The sequence below is a fragment of the Cryptomeria japonica genome, chromosome 2, assembly GCF_030272615.1.
Source record: "Cryptomeria japonica chromosome 2, Sugi_1.0, whole genome shotgun sequence".
Classification (NCBI taxonomy): domain Eukaryota; kingdom Viridiplantae; phylum Streptophyta; class Pinopsida; order Cupressales; family Cupressaceae; genus Cryptomeria; species Cryptomeria japonica.
In genome coordinates, this window is record NC_081406.1 from 48,254,710 (window position 1) to 48,273,693 (window position 18,984).

The window sequence follows — 18,984 nt, forward strand, 5'->3', positions numbered from 1 at the left end:
CATTTATCAATTCAAAATCATGATCGATATCAATTATCTTTCATCAAGACCTAATTCATCTTCTAAGGTTTCGTGATTTAATCATTTAACCTTGTTTGTCATTTCTCCCTTTAGGATTAATAAATTATTTATTTATCCTAAGTCTTCTCATTGCAATTAAATGTTCATTTAATTGGCTAATTATTCCTCTTTGTGAATTAATTAATAAATGATAAATTATTAATTAATTTACCTAATTTCTAATTTCCATCAATTTCTTAATTCCTAAATTCTTAATTCTCTAATTTCTTAATTTTCTAATTCCTAATTTCAATTTCCTCCTATTTCTCTCCTAAATTCATGGAAATGACATAGAAATTTGTCATAATTTGTCATAATTGACAATCAATCAATTTTTGACATAGAAGTTGTCATAATTTGTCATAAATCATCAATCAACAAATTTTGCATAGAAAGTGCATAATTTGTCATAATTTGTCATAATTGACATAATTGATTTGCAATTTCCATTTGAATTGAATCATGCTAATTTGATCTTTTTCTCCAATTTCTCTATAAATTGGATGAATTTCTTCAATCGAACCCCTAGCCGCTAATCAGATTATAGAATTTCTAATCAATCACATTTCGAGTACTCTTGATCAATAATCTTGTCTACTTGCTTTCAATTATGTATGTGCACTTGTAGGTGAGATCCACAACCAAACTATTTGAAGAGGAAAGAAGAACAATGGAGCCGCATGAAGGAAGCATTCACCTCCACATATGGTTTGCATAGTATTTACTTTTGAATGTTTCATCTTTATGTCTCTATTGAATGTGTTTAGGATAGATCATTGCAATTGTGCTTTTGTGATTGAGCTAATGATTAGTATGTTTATCTTTGTTTGTGATGATTTCCTATTTCCTAACGTACAGATAGAAACAGCACAAGTGGTGGTGCATTCTTTGTGGGTAACCAGTAGGTCTCTTGGCATAGCAAGAAGTAGGAATTTGTCTCTCTATCTACTGCTGAAGCTGAGTACATTGTTGTTGCTACATGTTGCTCTCAGGTGCTTCGGATGAAGCTGACTCTCAAAGATATATAGGTGGACATCACTGATCCTATTCTCATCCAGTGTGATAATTCAAATACAATCAACATAGCAAAGAATCCAGTCATGCATTCCAAAACAAAGCACATTGCTATCAAGTATCACTTTCTCAGAGAGAAGGTTGAAGGACAGGAGCTAAGGATGGATTATGTTCCTAATGGTGAACAAGTAGCCGACATTTTCACCAAACCATTACTGGTAAGCACTTTTGAGTACCTCTGAAACAAGTTAGGACTTGTATCATCTGCCTAGGCATGTTTTTATGTAGCTCAGGGGGAGCTGATAGTGGTAAAAGGGGGAGCCTAGGATGAATCGAAGCAGGAATGTATAGTACCCTTTGTCATTGTGTCAAAGGGGAAGAAATGTACCGGTATGAAGTGAATCATGAGAAGTTGACATCAATGCCAAAGGGGGAGATTGTTGGCATTTTGGCACTAAGTTGTCATTGATGTCAACTGGCATGATGGAGATTCACATAAGGCTGAGCATAAAGAATGAAGGTCTACCGATAAAGTACAAATCGGTCTGAAGGATGGTTGCTTGTTTATGATGAAGAGGCAGAATATTAAAGCTATCTCACACCACCAGAGGTGAAGATGTACTACTAGTATAGGGTGCTCTACCAATTAACAGAAGAAGAAAGCTCTACCAGCAAAAGAGTTGCACCGGTATGTGTTTTCTCAAATCGATTGTGTGTTGGTGGGCCATGTCTTGATCGTTGTGATGTCATGTGGAGCAAAGGTGGCAAGTGTGTTGTGGTTGGTGAAGCCTCATCGACAGGACCGATGGAACATATAATCACCATTAATGAAGGAGCCATAAATCATGAGATTGTATCTAAATGATTGCCGCTCGAGGAAGACGAAATGACAGAGGAATATCAAGGAGCAGTTGGTGCCTAAATCAATGCATAGGAAATATGATTCAGGATGTTCTCAAAAAGGAAACTTCTGAAGCACTTTACGTGTCGACTGACTTCATGACAGAATATCTGATTCGAGATTGCCATTTTCTAGAAAACGTGCATTGGATAATGGAAACTATGTGCAAGTGCATCCTTCAAGGACAAGTGATAGATCCAAGATAGGGGGGATTGGATCTCATGAAGATTGTGTTGGAAAGAGAAAACCCTTACTACTCAGGTTTTTGAATGGCATTCTGGCGGGAAATCATGAGACAACAAAAGAGAGCTCAAGATAGAAGTAGAGGTTGCTGGGAAGGTTGAGCAAAGAAGAGAAGTGAAAGTGAGCAAGGAGTGAACTTAAGAAGCAGTTCTAAGAAAGTTACAGTGTGAGTCAACAAGCATACCGGTGAGAGGATTCTACCGGTAGTGTGATTTTCAGGGAAGGAGAAAAGATTGTCAACTGGTAGAGAGTTATTTGATCAAAGAGTTACAGAATTCATTTGCAACAAGAAGCCTTAATTGTATTCAAATAGTATTTCAATATACATCACCAAGTTAAAGCTTGGTGCAGGGGTTGGTGCTCCTTGGGTTGGTGCTCAGAATCTTTGTAAGTCAGTGTTTTACCTGTGAGGTTGGATTGGAGCAGTAATCTCCAGTAGTTTTTCTCACCAAGGTTTTTCCCATATTGGTTTTTCCTCGTAAATTCGGTGTTGTGAGTTACTTATGTATGAATGATCTGTTTGGCTTTCTTTCTTGTATTACCGGTATGACTGTTTAGTGGTTAAGTGAATAACTGATATTATGAAGTTAGATCAGAAAAAGAAAAAGCTTAGAAACCACTGATTCACCCCCCTCTCAGTGGTATTTTGTGTTCAACAGTTGGTATCAGAGCCTAGGTTCTCGGTTATCTTTAAAACCTTGGGTAGATTCTGGACTTTGAACACAATGGCAAGAAGTGAGTCTGCTTCCTCAAAAGCCCCCATGTTTGATGGATCCAACTATGCCTTCTGGAGTAGAAGAATGGAGACCTATATTTTGTCTCTTGGTTTTGATGTGTGGATGTCGGTCAAGAATGGGTATGTCATTCCTAATACTCCTCCCTCTGATCTGGATGCAAAAAAGGAGTATGAGAGTAATGCAAACGCAAAACATGCTTTCTTGAGTGGACTATTCGTTAATGAATTTGTCAATGTCATGCATTGTGTTTCAACAAAGGAGACATGGGACAAATTGCAGAGGTTGTTTGAGGGAGATGCAAAAGTCAAAGAAGCTAAGTTGCAAACACTAAGGGGCCAACTTGAAAGCATCAAAATGAAAGATGATGAAAAAATTGCAGCCTATCTTCACAGATTTGATGAAATTGTGAATACCATTAGAGGACTCAAAGAAGAGATTGCAAATGAGATTCTTTTCAAGAAGATACTTAGATCTCGTACTCCCAATTATGATACTAAGGTGTCAGCCATAGAAGAAGCCAAGGATCTGAAGACTTTTACAATGGATGAGCTATTTGACTCTTTGACAACCTATGAAATGAGAATAACTGATGATACTTCCTCAAGGAAAGAAGCAGCATTCGACATCACTAAAAAGGGAAAAGAAGTTGTTACTCATAAAGAATCCAGTGAAGACTCTCATGCAGAAGTAGAAAAATTTGTCAGGAAGCTCAAAAGAGGATCCAGACGATACAAAGGAAAGCTACCACTTAAATTATTCAATTGTGGGAAGGTAGAACACTTCGCTACAAATTGTCCTCACAAAGAAACCGGTGGAGATGAGTCAAGAGAGTTCAGAAGATCTATCGGCAAAGAAAGAGAAAGAAATGACTACTGGCAGAGAAGGAGAGGCTACCAAAACTAGAACGGCCTATATACCATTGAGGATGACACAACAGATGATGAAAATGCATCGGAAGGTGATGACCATGAGGACAACAGAAAAGTCAATCTTTTAATGGCACTTGACAGACCAGCTGATGAAGATGAGGAAGAAGAGGATATTGAGGGTGAAGTGGATTTGGAGAGCGAACTTATCAGTGCGCTTAAAGAATTGAGAAAAACAAGAAGAGAACTCAAGAGGGTTAAGCTTGTTGCAGTAGATCAACAAGATCTTTTGAAGCAGTCTCTGGAAGAATCCGGTCAAGTCATATCTGACTTGAAGCTATAGCTCGAAGAGAATAAGAAGATTAGTAAAGCTAATCTGACAAAGAAAGAAAAGGAGCATCAAGAGTTGGAAGCAGAAATAATAAAGCTCAGAAAGGAGCTTGAAGAAAGCAAGGAAGAAATAAAAATAAGGAGCAAGTATGAAGGTAGCACTGAGGCCTTAGATAAGATGTTGAGCAAACAAAAGCAATCCAAAGACACTGGTGTTTAGGCTTTGAAGAAGGTCAAAGTTCAACCCACAAAGATAAATCCAACAAAGAAATAATATTCACCTCTTCAATTGAAGGTGAAGGAAAGAAGATATTCACTGTAGGCAAGGATACCGGCAAAAAGACATATGCAGATGCTGTTGGAAATTGTCACTCAAACTGGTATGCAGAAATGAACTGGAGGCCACATTTCTTGCACTAATATGCAGACCCAAGGAGGAATGCCAGAATTGACCGTGAAGGATTCACCAGATTTAACAACATGAAGGGAAGACCCCTAAAGAGGCAGTTTCATTTAGGACCAAGATAGCCTAACTAATATGTTTCAAACTTTTATGGTTACTGTTACCGGTGTAATAAATTTGGGCACATAATAGCTGATTGTAGGTTAAACAATAAGCCCTCTATGGATTATGAAAGTAGAAATCCATTTAATGCACTCTGGGATATGAATGTTGTTTGTTGTCATTGCAATGGATATGAACATAAGAGTTTTGATTGTAGAAAGAATAAACCGGTATCTCACAATAATTTTAAGGACGTCCCCTTAAATGAAAATGTAAAATGCTATAACTGTCAAGAATTTGGACACATAGCAAAGTTATGCAAAAATAGGAAGATCAAGCAGATAAAGGTAAATCCAGATCAAGAGCTGGTAACTGAACCTGAGCTAATTATAGGAGCCGACAAGAAGAAGTAAATAAAACCAGTTTGGGTCGAGAAAGAAAAGGAAAAGCCAGAATCAAGTCTCATAGTACAGTCTACCTTGCATGTTGAAAGGAAAAATCTATGGGTGGTAGATAGTGGTTGTTCAAACCATATGATTGGTGACAAAAAGAAATTCATTAAACTTGAAGATTGGAATGGTGGATCAGTAAGATTTGGAGACAATTCCTCCATCAAAATAAAGGGAAAAGGAATTCTAAGCATTGATGGAAAACTGAAGGCACGTGATGTATATTATGTGGAAGGCCTCAAGCATAATCTGTTGAGTGTGAGTCAGATGTGTGACAAAGGTTACAAATTTACCTTTAACTCAACCGGTTGCCAAATAAAGAAAGAAAATACCGGTAAAGTTGTGGCAGAAGGAAAGAGAACTAATGGAAATGTTTATAATCTGAAGGAATGCGATGAGTCCCATTGTAAGTTAGGACAAGTAGATGAAAGTTGGTTGTGGCACAGAAGATTAGGCCTCATAAATTTTGATAACTTAGTAATAGTAAGCAAAAAGGGGTGTGTGAGAAATATTCCACCCATCATCAAACTGGTAAGCACATTTTGGATGAATGTGTAAAAGGTAAGCAAACAAAAGTGAGTTTTAGGACAAAGGAGCACAACACCTTAAGACCACTTGAAATTTTGCATACAGATCTGTGTGGTCCAACTCAAACAAGAGCACTTGCCGGTGAAAGATAATTTATGCTATTTATTGATGACTACTCAAGGATGACATGGGTCACCTTTCTGCAAGATAAATCACAAGCATTTGAAAGATTCGAGATCTTTCAGAAGATGGTGGAAATGGAAAGTGGGTACAGATTAAAATGCCTAAGATCAGACAGTGGTGGAGAGTTCACATCAAATGAATTTGAAGATTTTTGTAAAATACATGGAATTAGAAGGCAATACTCTTCTCCTAGAACACCACAGCAAAATGGTGTGGTAGAAAGGAAGAACAGGACAGTCAAGGAGATGGCCAGAACCATGTTAAATGAGGCCAGTCTATCGAACACTTATTGGAAAGAAGTTGTTCATACTATTGCATACACTTTGAACCAGGTTCAATTAAGAACAAATAGAAAAATGACACTTTATGAGTTATGGTATGACCGGAAGCCTTCAGTCAAATACTTTAAAGTATTTGGAAGCACGTTCTTTATCAAGAAAGATATGGATGGTCTAGGAAGCTTTGACTCCAGGAGTGATGAAGGAATATTCCTTGGTTACTCATCTAACAAAAAGCCTACAAATGCTACAATAAAAGAGTAAGAAGAGTCGTTGAAAGTGTGCATGTAAGAGTTGATGATGATATGTGCAAAGGATGTCAACCACACACTAATCAGTACGATGACTCTGATGATGAACATGATGAAGTTCAGTTTGATACTAAACTAGAGGTAGCATCCAAGAAGGCTCCCAACTGGTATGTACAATGGAATCACCTGGAAGAGCAAATTTTTGGAAATAAGAGTGATGGTGTGCAGACTAGAAGAAGACTTGCCCGAAATGATGAACAAGTCAACCTATACCTCATGACTGAAGTTGAACCCAAAACTTTCAATGAGGCCAGCAAGAGGCAAGAATGGATGGATGCCATGGAAGAAGAATTGCACCAGATTGAGAAGAACGAGACTTGGGAATTAGTCCCTAGACCGGAAGACAAGAATATCATTGGCACAAAATGGGTCTATCGGAACAAGATGAATGAAGAAGGAAAGATTGTAATGCATAAAGATAGACTAGTGTGCAAAGGATACTCTCAATTAGAGGGGATTGACTTTGAAGAAACATTTGCACCGATGGCTAGACTAGAAGCAATTAGAATGTCTCTAGCTTACTCTGCCTACAAGGGTTATAAAGTATACCTAATGGATGTAAAATCTACTTTTCTAAATGGAAATTTGGAAGAAGTATACATGGAGAAACTAGAAGGGTTTATGCTACATGATGATGAGACATTTGTGTGTCGGTTAAAGAAGGCTTTGTATGGTCTAAAGAAAGCTCCTAGAGCATGGTACTCAAGATTAGATCAGTATCTGAAGGAGGGAAGTGTTGACAGCAATTTGTACATAAAGAAAGATGGGAATCACATGATTATTGTGGTTGTGTATGTAGATGACATAATCTTTGGAGGAAACAAGGATACCCTCTACAAAGAGTTTGTTGATCAGATGCAGTCAGAATTTGAGATGTCGATGCTTGGTGAATTGACTTACTTCCTTGGCTGGCAGATATTACAGCAAAATGAAGGAGTCTTTATGTCTCAAATCAAGTATGCAAAGGAGATGTTGAAGAAATTCCAACTGGAAGATTGTAAACCGGTAAGTACCCCCATGGTGACCAATAGCAAATTAAGCAAGAATGATGAATCACCGATGGTGGATCAGACTCTGTACATATCCATGATAGGCAGTCTATTGTATCTAACTGCTTCAAGACCAGATATAGTTCAGGTAGTATGTATGGTGGACAGATTCCAAGCTGCACCAAAGCAGTCACACATGAATGTTGTTAGCAAAAATTTTAGGTATCTACAAGGAATGCTCAACTATGGTTTGTGGTATCCTAAACAAGGAGATTTTATCTTGGAAGCATACACTGATGTTGATTGGGTAGGATGCATTGATGATAGAAAGAACACAAGTGGTGGTGCATTCTTTCTGGGTGACCGGTTGGTCTCTTGGCATAGCAAGAAGCAGGACTATGACTCTCTATCTACTGCTAAAGCTGAGTACATTGTTGTTGCTACATGTTGCTCTCAGGTGATTTGGATGAAGCAGACTCTCAAAGATATACAGGTGGACATCACTGATCCTATTCTTATCCGGTGTGACAATTCAAGTGCAATCAACATAGCAAAGAATCCAGTCATGCATTCCAAAACAAAGCACATTGCTATCAAGTATCACTTTCTAAGAGAGAAGGTTGAAGGATAGGAGGTAAGGATGGATTATGTTCCTAATGGTGAACAAGTAGCCAAAATTTTCACCAAACCATTACCGGTAAGCACTTTTCAGTGCCTCCGACACAAGTTAGGAGTTGTGTCATCTGCCTAGGCAAGTTTTAATGTAGCTCAGGGGGAGCTGATAATGGTCAAAGGGGGGGCCTGGGATGAATCGAAGCAGGAGTGTATAGTACCCTTTGTCATTGTGTCAAAGGGGTAGAAATGTACCGGTATGAAGTAAATCATGAGAAGTTGACATCAATGCCAAAGGGGGATATTGTTGGCATTTTGGCACTAAGTTGTCATTGATGTCAACCAACATGATGGAGATTCACATAAGGGTGAGCATAAAGAATGAAGGTCTACCGGTAAAGTACAAAGCGATCTGAAGGATGGTTGCTTGTTTATGATGAAGAGGCAGAATATTAAAGTTGTCTCACACCACCAGAGGTGAAGATGTACTATTGGTATAGAGTGCTCTACCGATTAACAAAAGAAGAAAGATCTACCGGCAAAAGAGTTACACCAGTATGTGTTTTGTCAGACCGATTGTGTGTTGGTCGGCCATGTCTTGATCATTGTGATGCCATATGGAGCAGAGGTGGCAAGCATGTTGTGTTTTGTGAAGCCTCATCGACAGGGTCAATGGAACAAATAATCGCCATTAATGAAGGAGCCACAAATCATGGGATTGTATCTGATTGATTGTGGCTCGAGGAAGAAGGAATGACAGAGGAAGATCAGGGAGCAGTTGGTGCCTAAATCAATGGATAGGAAATCTGATTCAGGATGTTCTCAAAAAGGAAACTTCTAAATCACTTTACGTGTCGACTGACTTCATGATAGAAGATCTGATTCGAGATTGCCACTTTCCAGAAAATGTGCATTGGATAATGGAAACCATGTGCAAGTGCATCCTTCAAGGACGGAAGATTGATCCAAGATAGGGGGATTGGATCTCATGAAGATTGTGTTGGAAAGAGAAAACCCTTACCGCTCAAGTTTTTGAATGGCGTTCTGGTAGGAAATCATGAGATAACAAAAGAGAGCTCAAGATAGAAGAAGAGTTTGCTGGGAAGGTTGAGCAGAGGAGTGAACTTAAGAAGCAGTTCTAAGAAAGTTGTAGTGTGAATGAGCAAGCATACCAGTGAGAGGATTCTACCGGCAGTGTGAGTTTCAGCGGAGGAGAAAAGACTATCAACTTGTAGAGAGTTATTTGATCAAAGAGTTGTAGAATTCATTTGCAACAAGAAGCCTTAATTATATTCAAATAGTATTTCAATATACATCGCCAAGTTAAAGCTTGGTGCAGGGGTTGGTACCCTAAAAAGTGCACGGGTTGGTGCTCCTTGGGTTGGTGCCCAAAATCTTTGTAAGTCAGTGTTTTACCTGTGAGGCTGGATTGGAGCAGTAGTCTCCAACAGTTTTTCTCATCGAGGTTTTTCCCATATTGGGTTTTCCTCGTAAATCTGGTGTTGTGATTTACTTATGTGTGAATGATCTCTTTGGCTTTCTTTCTTGTATTACTGGTATGACTGTTTAGTGGTTAAGTGAATAATTGATATTCTGAAGTTAGATCAAAAAAAGAAAAAGCTTAGAAACCACTAATTTACCCCCCTCTCAGTGGTATTTTGTGTTCAACAGTTAGATTAAGTGAAAAAATTAATATAAAACCTAATTAGATAATGTCCTAATTACTCTAACAGTATAGGCAATAATCAAGTATTGTGTATTACTCCTTTGGCATGCTAAAAGATTCTACAGATGTACACTATATTTTTTCTTATGTGTATTCATCCTAGGCCAATAATGCCCATCACTTCTATATACAATCAAAACCAACAACATTCACTCTTAATTCACTTAACAACAAACATCTTCAACTTAATATATTAACTACTCAGTTAAATTTTTTACTTCTATGTTTCAAAACAAATGAATAACCTTATAAAAATTTAACACACTTCATGTGTGTGTGATTCAACTTACCTTGATTTTTTATGAACTTTTGTGCTTGATGATCTATATACAACATGAACTCCTTAGTTAGAAAATAAATTTCCCATTAATTTGTGCCTATAAAATAGTATAGAACTCTTTATTGTACATTAAATTTTATTTTTTTTCTTATTTAAGTTCCTGCTTAAGCAAGCTATCAATCTTCCATATTTACTAAGAAATCCTCCAATCATTGTCTCACTTGCTTCACAATCTAATTGAAATATTTTTAAAATTAGGTATTCCAGCACTTGCTATTTGATTGCCTTTTTTTTAAACAATTGAAAGCTATTTTTATTTTATTTTTTCATGTAAATCCCTTCCTATTATCATTCATGATCTTTGTAATAGGTGCACTAATTCCATTAAAATTTTGTATGAATTTTCTATAGAAGATTGCTAGCGCAAATAAACTTCTAGCTTCAAATACACCCCTTTATGAAGGTCGATACATAATTTATTTGACCTTAGGTACATTTTCAATCCATCTCCAAATCCAACAAATCCCAAATATACCAACTTTTGCATCATGAAACTACACTTTTTTCAAATTCACTAAACTCCTCTTTCATCCCTTGCAAAACAAGCTTATTGAAAACCAAAATATCATCTAGATACACTATCATGAACTTACCAAGAAAAGGATTCAACACTTATTCATTAATATCATAAAGTTTGTTGGGGCATTTGTCAATCTGAATGTTATTGCCAATTATTCATGTAAACCATCTTTTGTTTTGAAAGTTGTATTCCATTCATCTCCTCTTATTCTTATTCGATGACATCCACTCTTAAAATTATTTTTTGTGAAGTGCTTAGCTCCATGCAAAAAAAAATCATCATATCATCTATTTGTGGTAATGGAAACATGTAATGTGGTGAAAATTGGGAATTAGGGTTTCACTAAGTGAATCCACCAAATAGCCCAATTAACCAAATTACATTGAATGAAGGAGGTAAATCCAATAGATCTAGACAAAATTCGATTACGAAAAGTATTGAGAATACTGATTAGATTTACCCCGGAGTTCTGAATCCGGTTTTAAAGTTGTCTATCCCAGAACTCTGGAGTTCCGAGATCTCTGTTCCAAAAGAGAAAATTTCCTACCTCGGAACTCTGGAACCCCGAAGTCTCGGGGTGAATGAACTTTTAATGTTTTAGATAAGGAACTTAAACTTTTTTTTGTTCTTGTAAATTCAAGCAGTTAAATGGACTCATCTTCCAGCAAGAGAGGCAAGGATATTGATCTACTTCCAGCGACTATGAAATACCACTATCAAGGACAAGATTACACCTCAAAGTTAGACGATCAAGTCAAATGGGTCACTGACACTGAAATTGGCCATGTCGAAATTGAGGATATTAGAACCCAGCTGGATAAGCCAAGATTGGAGGCCCCACATAGGAGAATTAAAAGGTCAGGCCTAGTAGAGGTGACCATATTTCCACAATCAGTGCAGGCACCTAAGTTCATAATGACAATTGCTTAATTTTACGACCCTGACACAAGAAAGTGCACCGACGCATAGGGAAAAATAGTCATAGATTTGTCCCCTGACATGTTGGGATTTGTGTTTGGTATCCCAACCAGAGATGAGATATTCCTCTCAACCAAAGAGGAAGACTTAAAGGTATGGAATGCCAAAGTCACTGTAAACAAAAGGCATATGAATGAGAACTGGTTGGAGGAAGAAAGGAAACTAGCCTAAAGGCAACATAAATCCTGAGAGAAAACTTTAAGGAGCCTCAAAGAGACTTGATTATCATGCTAAGCAGGGCCTTTGGCAAGCTCGATTGTAAACACTTTCATTCGTGGATGTTTCAGTTCATGACTACCATCTTGGTGGGAAAACAATATTTTGATTGGCCTCAGATCCTCTTAGACAACATCTGCAAGCAAATGAAGGAGGTCCACCAGACCAAGAAATTCTTCTTCATGTCTTATGTCATCTGGGTAGCCGCAAGAGCTGGAAAATTCCCAAGCTTACAGGTGGAGGGTCGATTAGGGGGAAAAGAAGGACAAAAGAAGGTATGGGAATATTATTCCCAACTCCCCCTAGTCAATGCAAAGGCTCATTTGAAAAGGATCAATGATGCCTTCATTTTTCATGTAATAATTAAACTAACAGGAGATACAGGATATTTGATTAGCCCAAAGGCTATGGCTATTATCCGAGAGTGGGCGGGTTGGTTTATCCAAAACCCACGCTCCACTTACATTAGGGTCAGTGGATTTACAAGAAACCCAATGCTGCTCCCCAGGTACTATAATGACAGGATAATTTTGTTAGAATATGTCAGGAAACTACTAGGCCTCCAGCCCCTCATATCATCTAAGCACAAAACAGACATTGATTTTTCAGTATCTATTGGATACTCCTCGTGCTCCAAGATATAGGTGGTGAAGTTGGCGGAGCCAGAGCTTTAGGATTTGAACCTAAAAGAATTTGACTATGCTAGGGAATTCTATGATCCCTAAGGAAAGCTCAAGAAAGCTATGCCTAAGGCATATGAGGGACATAAGCCTAGACTAGAGGATTTTTGGGCCAACCCCCAGGATAGTTTTGAAGTAAGAGAGAAAAATTGTAACAGATTATCAGTGCCACAAATAAGATATTTTGAAATTGAGACCAATCTCCCTAAAGACCTCAAGGATGATGGAGACCTCCTTGATGCTGCTTACAAAGGGCTAGAATTGATAAAAAGGCCCTCTCCCCAATAAAGTGGTCCACGAATGAGGATGTGAATATAGAAAATATTTTCCAAGTAGTCATCAATAGGACCAAACAATGGCTAACTCAAGAAAGAATACATCTACTGACCCCAATGAAGAAGTGGGGCCCCAAGATAGCAATGAGGATCTAATGAGAAATCTTGAGGAGAAGATGAGGGAGTTTGAGTTGTTAAAGAAGGCGGTGGACCTCGACGTGATAGATGGATTAGGAGCAGTACCACTGGCCAAAGTCCTTCCACCAAGAATAGATATAGGGAAGGTTGCAGGAGAGGGCGCTTAGGAGCAAGTGGAAGGAATAGAAATAAATGAAGATGTGCCCGCTCAACCTCCTCCAATAGCTACAATGGATGTTCCAGTTACCAGCGCCCATGTACCACCATCAGTTAATGTAACCATAGGGCAGTTGGGGATACAAGGATTCAAGTCTAGCACTGAAGAGGTGACTATTAGAAATGTAGAATCAGATTCAGATAGGGAAGAGGATCAACTTGAGAAACATCAGCCACTTGGAGAGGAGAAAGAACGAGATGAAGTAGAAGATCTGCTAAATGAGAGATTAGTCTTAACTCCTCAAGACCAAGAAGACCTCTTTAAAGACATAGATGTCGATCAAGGTGGAACAGAGGCAGAAGAAGATGAGGAGATAACATTCAATGAAGAATTCAGTGATAAGTTAGGAGAGTTGCACAAGTAGCAACAATTGAATACTAATATTTCTCTCCAAACAAATATGGCCCATCAGGTCGCTTCACCTTATGATCTTAAACAAACAGATGCAAAAGAGAGGGCTGAAGCAGAGGAACAAGAAGATGTGCATATTATAACTGCTGACATAGTGTCACGTCAAGGTGACAAAGATTAAGATATATCACAGTGGCTCGAATTCACTTTCAAGAAGAAGAAGAGAAAGGCATAACTCCCTAAGGTGACATTGCAGCAGGTAATCACGGAGGAGCCCCCAAAGGTTAAGAAGTCAAAAATTGTACATCACATATCAAGAACAAGTTCCGGTGAAGTGGTTGCAGAAGTGGTAGTTCCACCCCAGTGTTGTTCACAAAATCTGATTCCCCTTAAAAACCCTTATAATAAAATGATAAACTTTGTCTGCAGAAGAGAGATCAAAGAGAAGGAAACTTCAGATCAACATATGACAAGGTTTTACAACCTTCTACACTTTGAATGTATCAAAAGTTCAGGCGGGTATACCTTATGTGAATTGACTTCACACTGTTAAAAGACAGATCCACAGTAAACCAGTCCGAAAACCAATGAATCCTATTGCCTCAAAACTAACTGAAACAAAGAAAGAAATTTTATACTCATGTTCAGTATTGACCTAAAAGATATGTAAAAGATGACCACAATTGATACCAGTGCCTTATCCAGGCCACAGAGTCATCTAAATTTTACACAATAATCCCACAATCAAATATCTCCACACATCCCATCACCTCGGCTTCTATAAAACCCCACATATGCCCGACATACATAAGAGTTTATCCTTATGAAACTAGACTGCATTCATCAAATTCAAAATCTCCCACAAGGAATTCACTGATAGAAATGCTTTATGCGTATTTAATTTCCCTCCTGGAGAGAAAAGCTAAGAAACGCCTCTATTAAGACTACCTTACAATCCAATCCTCAAATGAATAACCCTAGATTACTCATATTTGAAAACAGTAAATATTTGCAAATAGACCAAAAGACAACACAATATTTAGGATCAAAATTTGATAGTCTGTATATTGATGTTAATTTTGAGAAAATATTACAAAACTCAAAGTATTCTCCATAAGACTAGAAAATCCCAGATATATTTCTGCAAAGTTTTCTTACAAATTCTTGCGATCATTTTTTAGAAGGTCCTGGTATCCATTTATATTATCATGGATGCATACAAGCTTTGGACCTTTCCAAAAGAAAGTTTGTTACAAACAACAGCCTTTTCCAAGAAGCGGTTATAGGTCCTTTTCAGCATCTGTGGCTTCTTCTGCTTGTTGTTCCGTTGCACCCTCTTGTAATTGCTCCCAAGCATCTTCTTTATGTCCCATATACTTATCTTTCCACTCCTGATACACATCATCACTAGGCCAAGTAGAATTAGCAACCTTCTGTTTCATATCTTCTAGCCGCTTCCAAGTGACTCGTACATGCCCAATCTTTGTTTCTATGAAACCATAATGAGATTTCACTTTTTCAATTTCCTCAATTGTTTGGACAAATAGGGATGTGTCATCGGTACTAATAATCTCATTGATCCTTAGGGACAAATTGTGGTCCACCTCCTTTAACCGAGTCTTCTCTTCCTTTAGCTGAACAGGACTAATGAAACCTCTTGGAAATATTTCAAATTTATGATCTGAATATTCTTTTCTATAAAGTTGGGCTTTTCTTTTTATACATGTTCCTTCCACTGAAAGAATATTCATCTCTTTTATAAACTCACATGTGGACCTAAGATTGCCATTATCTTCTGCATCTGCATGGGAGGAACACGTGAGCTCTAATTCCTTACCTCTAGGTACCCACTTATTCAGGACTGGTTCCAAAGTGGCTTCTTCTTCTTTGAATATGATCAAAATCTCAAGAATCCTCTTCATATTTTTGTATACATTGGAGGTTTTGACTGAGTCAACAAACTTCAAAATGGTGGCTTTTACCTTCTCCTCATATTTGTTTGCATACAAGGTCTGAGCTTGTTTCAACTTTTACAACTCATGTTGGACATTTTCAGGTAATTGGGAACTAAAAGGTGTAGGAGAAGGGGGGTATTCAATGATGGGACTAGTAGGAGGGGGCCTTTTTGGAGAGGAGGCTATTATGAGTGTAGAAGACTCACCTGGATGATGTTGACCTGTCAATTGACTCTGGAGTCTAGCAATTATGTTGTCTTTGTTGGCTATTCCTTCTTTAGCATCATTGTAAGCTTTTAAAATAGTCTCCAACTTCAATTGGAGATTAGCCTTTTCTTGTGCCTCTCTCTCTGCTACTGCCACATTAAACTTTGCTATCTCTAGTACTGTGCTAGCAGCTTCTACTACCCATGTGTCTTGGACTCTTTTAACAATCATGCCTCCAAGGTAGCTTGACCCTGAGGTATCCCTTTTCTTTCTATTTTCATCTCTTTTTAGGGACCACATGACAAGAGAAGCATTATCCTTGTTGAATGTCACTCCTTCCATAGGCTTTGTTTCTTTTCTCACTGCATCAAGCACTAAGGCATCAACTATATCCCATTCAGGGAGAATCAACACACCAACCTTTGTTACCATCTCTCTTCCTTTCTCAGGGGTGATTGTTTTGAATTCTTCCATCATTTCTTTCTTTATTTCTTCTTCTACCTAAGTTGTATTTTTGAGAGGCTGTTCACTTTTCCTTTGTTCACATCTGACCCTGAATTGCTCCATGTTTTGCTTCCATACAAACTGCATAAAAGCTTCTGATGTGACAAAATTGCTATCAGCTAGGAATTCTTCACTAGCTTGCTTAATAGTAAGGTACATTTCTTGGCCCTTTAACTCACCATTAGTCAAATCTATTTCAGCAATAGGTGGCTCTTCGGGCATCCCCTCTTGGGTCTTCTCGTAGGTATAGGCAATCTCACCAAGACTCCCTAGCTGCAATAATTGTTCAGCCACAGCTTGTTCATCTCCAATGTGGATAGGAGACTGGGATGGAGAATATTGAGGCTCATAAATTTCAATTTCCTTTCCCACTTTTTGCCTCTTAGGGGAATCCTGAATGTCAATGACATCTTCAATTTTCCTCTTCCCTTTTGAGGTGGAAGGCTCACCTGCCACTGGCATCATCACAGTGTACTTTGACCTTTTGTGCATTACATAGTCACTAGGTGGGATATCTCTAGCAAAGGTAGGCTTAGCCAATACCATCTTAGCCTTGTCAGGATCATTTTGCATTATGGCCTCCCTCTTTTCTTTTAAAGTCTGCATGAGGTCTTCAAAATAAAGAATCAGGAACTTTATTTTCTCCTCAAATGGGTTGAAGCTAGAGAGAGGATCATAGCTAGTGTCAAATTAATGTATAAAATCAAGGGCTTTCTTATATGCAACCCACTTCTCCTTCCTCAATTCTTGCTCATCTAGGTTGAACTCATTTATAATCAAATCTTTTGGGAACTGAAACTAATGTGGCCTACCTCTGCACATTGCTCTTTTTCTGAACATGCCATTGAAAAAATCCTCGGGATATGCACATCTTGACACTGCAGTAGATAGCCTATATGGCTTAAAGAATTCTTCAAAAAATTTCCATCCACCCTTAGTGATCACAAAATGGTGAGCCATGGTAATAGTTGGGAAAATAGTCCCTTTACCCCTATTAGTTATCTCAGCCTCCTGTACTCCTCCAAAAACAAACACTCTAAAAATAGTAGACACAGGGTACAAATATATGTCTCCCCAATTGTGAACAATCTTGATATCCTCTGCAAACTCGTTTGGTCTGAGAAACTCCAAAAGAGCCTTAGGAATTCTAGGGCTTTCTCTACATAGAAGAATCCTAATTTTAGATGCAAAGCATCTATCAAACTTTAGATAACTTGCATCCTCTCTATCCCAAGATAGAATAGTACTCCACAATTGTACTGGCATCTCCTCTTTATCCTTTATCTTAATCAGGTCCATTTTCTTTGCGAAGTAATCAACACCTTCGAACAAGAACATGTGCATTAACATGGAAACCATCCAAATGGCCTATCCACCTTACCATTCTTAATTCCCACTAGCCCTTTATGAATTGCATCAGCAAGGTATGAGGCATAATCAAATGTTACTGCTAGGGAGGGGTTTAGAATTTGTGCAAACATATAATGGGTTGGCATATTCTTTTCAGCATCCTCTCCAAAGATCTAGCATAATGCCCAATACATACCCTTAGCTCTTGGAGTAAATAAGTTGAGAGAGAATGGTTCCATTGTGTTGGGACCTACAACTGTTAACCCCCCTATCTTTACAAAGAATTCTTTCAATGGGCCATTTCTAAGATGATCCTTTTGTGCATTGTAAACCTGGGCTAACGACTCAAAGTCAATAGGCTCTAATAAATTGGAGGACTCACTGAGTTTAAACACTTTCCTAAATTCATCTTTATTTATCTCAATCAAGACTGATCCCTTTATGTTCCTGATGCATCTTGCCACAGGGTCATAATTCTGTGCAATCAGGGCTAACAGATCTACATCCATAAAAACACCTGGGACCACAAGCTTTCCTACATCCTGTTCCCATATGCCATTCAAAGGAGCTAGGGAATTCCTCTGCCCAAAACTAACTTTAAATAGTCCTAAGCCTAACAATCCTATTTCAAGGTCCCTCAACCAATTACCCTTATCATAGAAGCCATCTCCAATTTTTAGATGAGGGTTCTTGGGTACTAGCTCTTTGGCCTTAGCCCCAGCATTGGTTGACATGGTTAATTGTTCTAAAAAATCATCACAGATAATTCAGTCCTGGTAATTCACCTTCCCTGTTAATTCTCTTCTGGGTGCCATTTTGGTCAAACAATTATACCACTAGAAGCTAGCACAGACCTCTAATGAAGTAATTCACACAACAGTATTTGAGAATAAACCAAGAGTTATCAAGAAAAGCACAGAAAACCTGATTATTCGCCTGAAGAAAATCGTCCTACAATAAATCGCTCTGCAACAATTCGCTCTGCAACAAACTTCGATGAAACAATATTTAGCAATCAAGTTGATGCGGACTCAACGGGACAAGTTGGCAATTAAGTTTCTTGGAAATTAACTCTGCATGCTTCGGCTTTCTTTTCAAAATTGAATTTGCTAAATTGAATTCAAAACTGGCTCCAACGGGTCATAATTTCTCTAAGTCTTTCCTCTGTTTCACTCTTTCGCTATTTCGCAGAACATAAAACCTGTGCTCTTTTCTTTTGCGAAACAATGTTGGTTGTTGGATCACGAGGACTTACATCGCTTTTATCTCCATTGATCTCTTTGCTTTAGTGTTGGGTCCTACCTCCTTTTCGCCACTTTGCGGACTTTAACAGTCATTCACTTTTCCTTTGCGAGGCCGTGCCAAGCGTTAGATCAAACTCAAATCAATCAGCCTTTAACTCCAACTAGGACGGTCAATTTTACTTACTAACCATGCCTCATTTTGACGGCTAAATGTTTTTTGCCATTTCGCTGAAGTTAAGCTGCGGGCATCTTCGGGCCATGAAAGAACGAGAAGCGT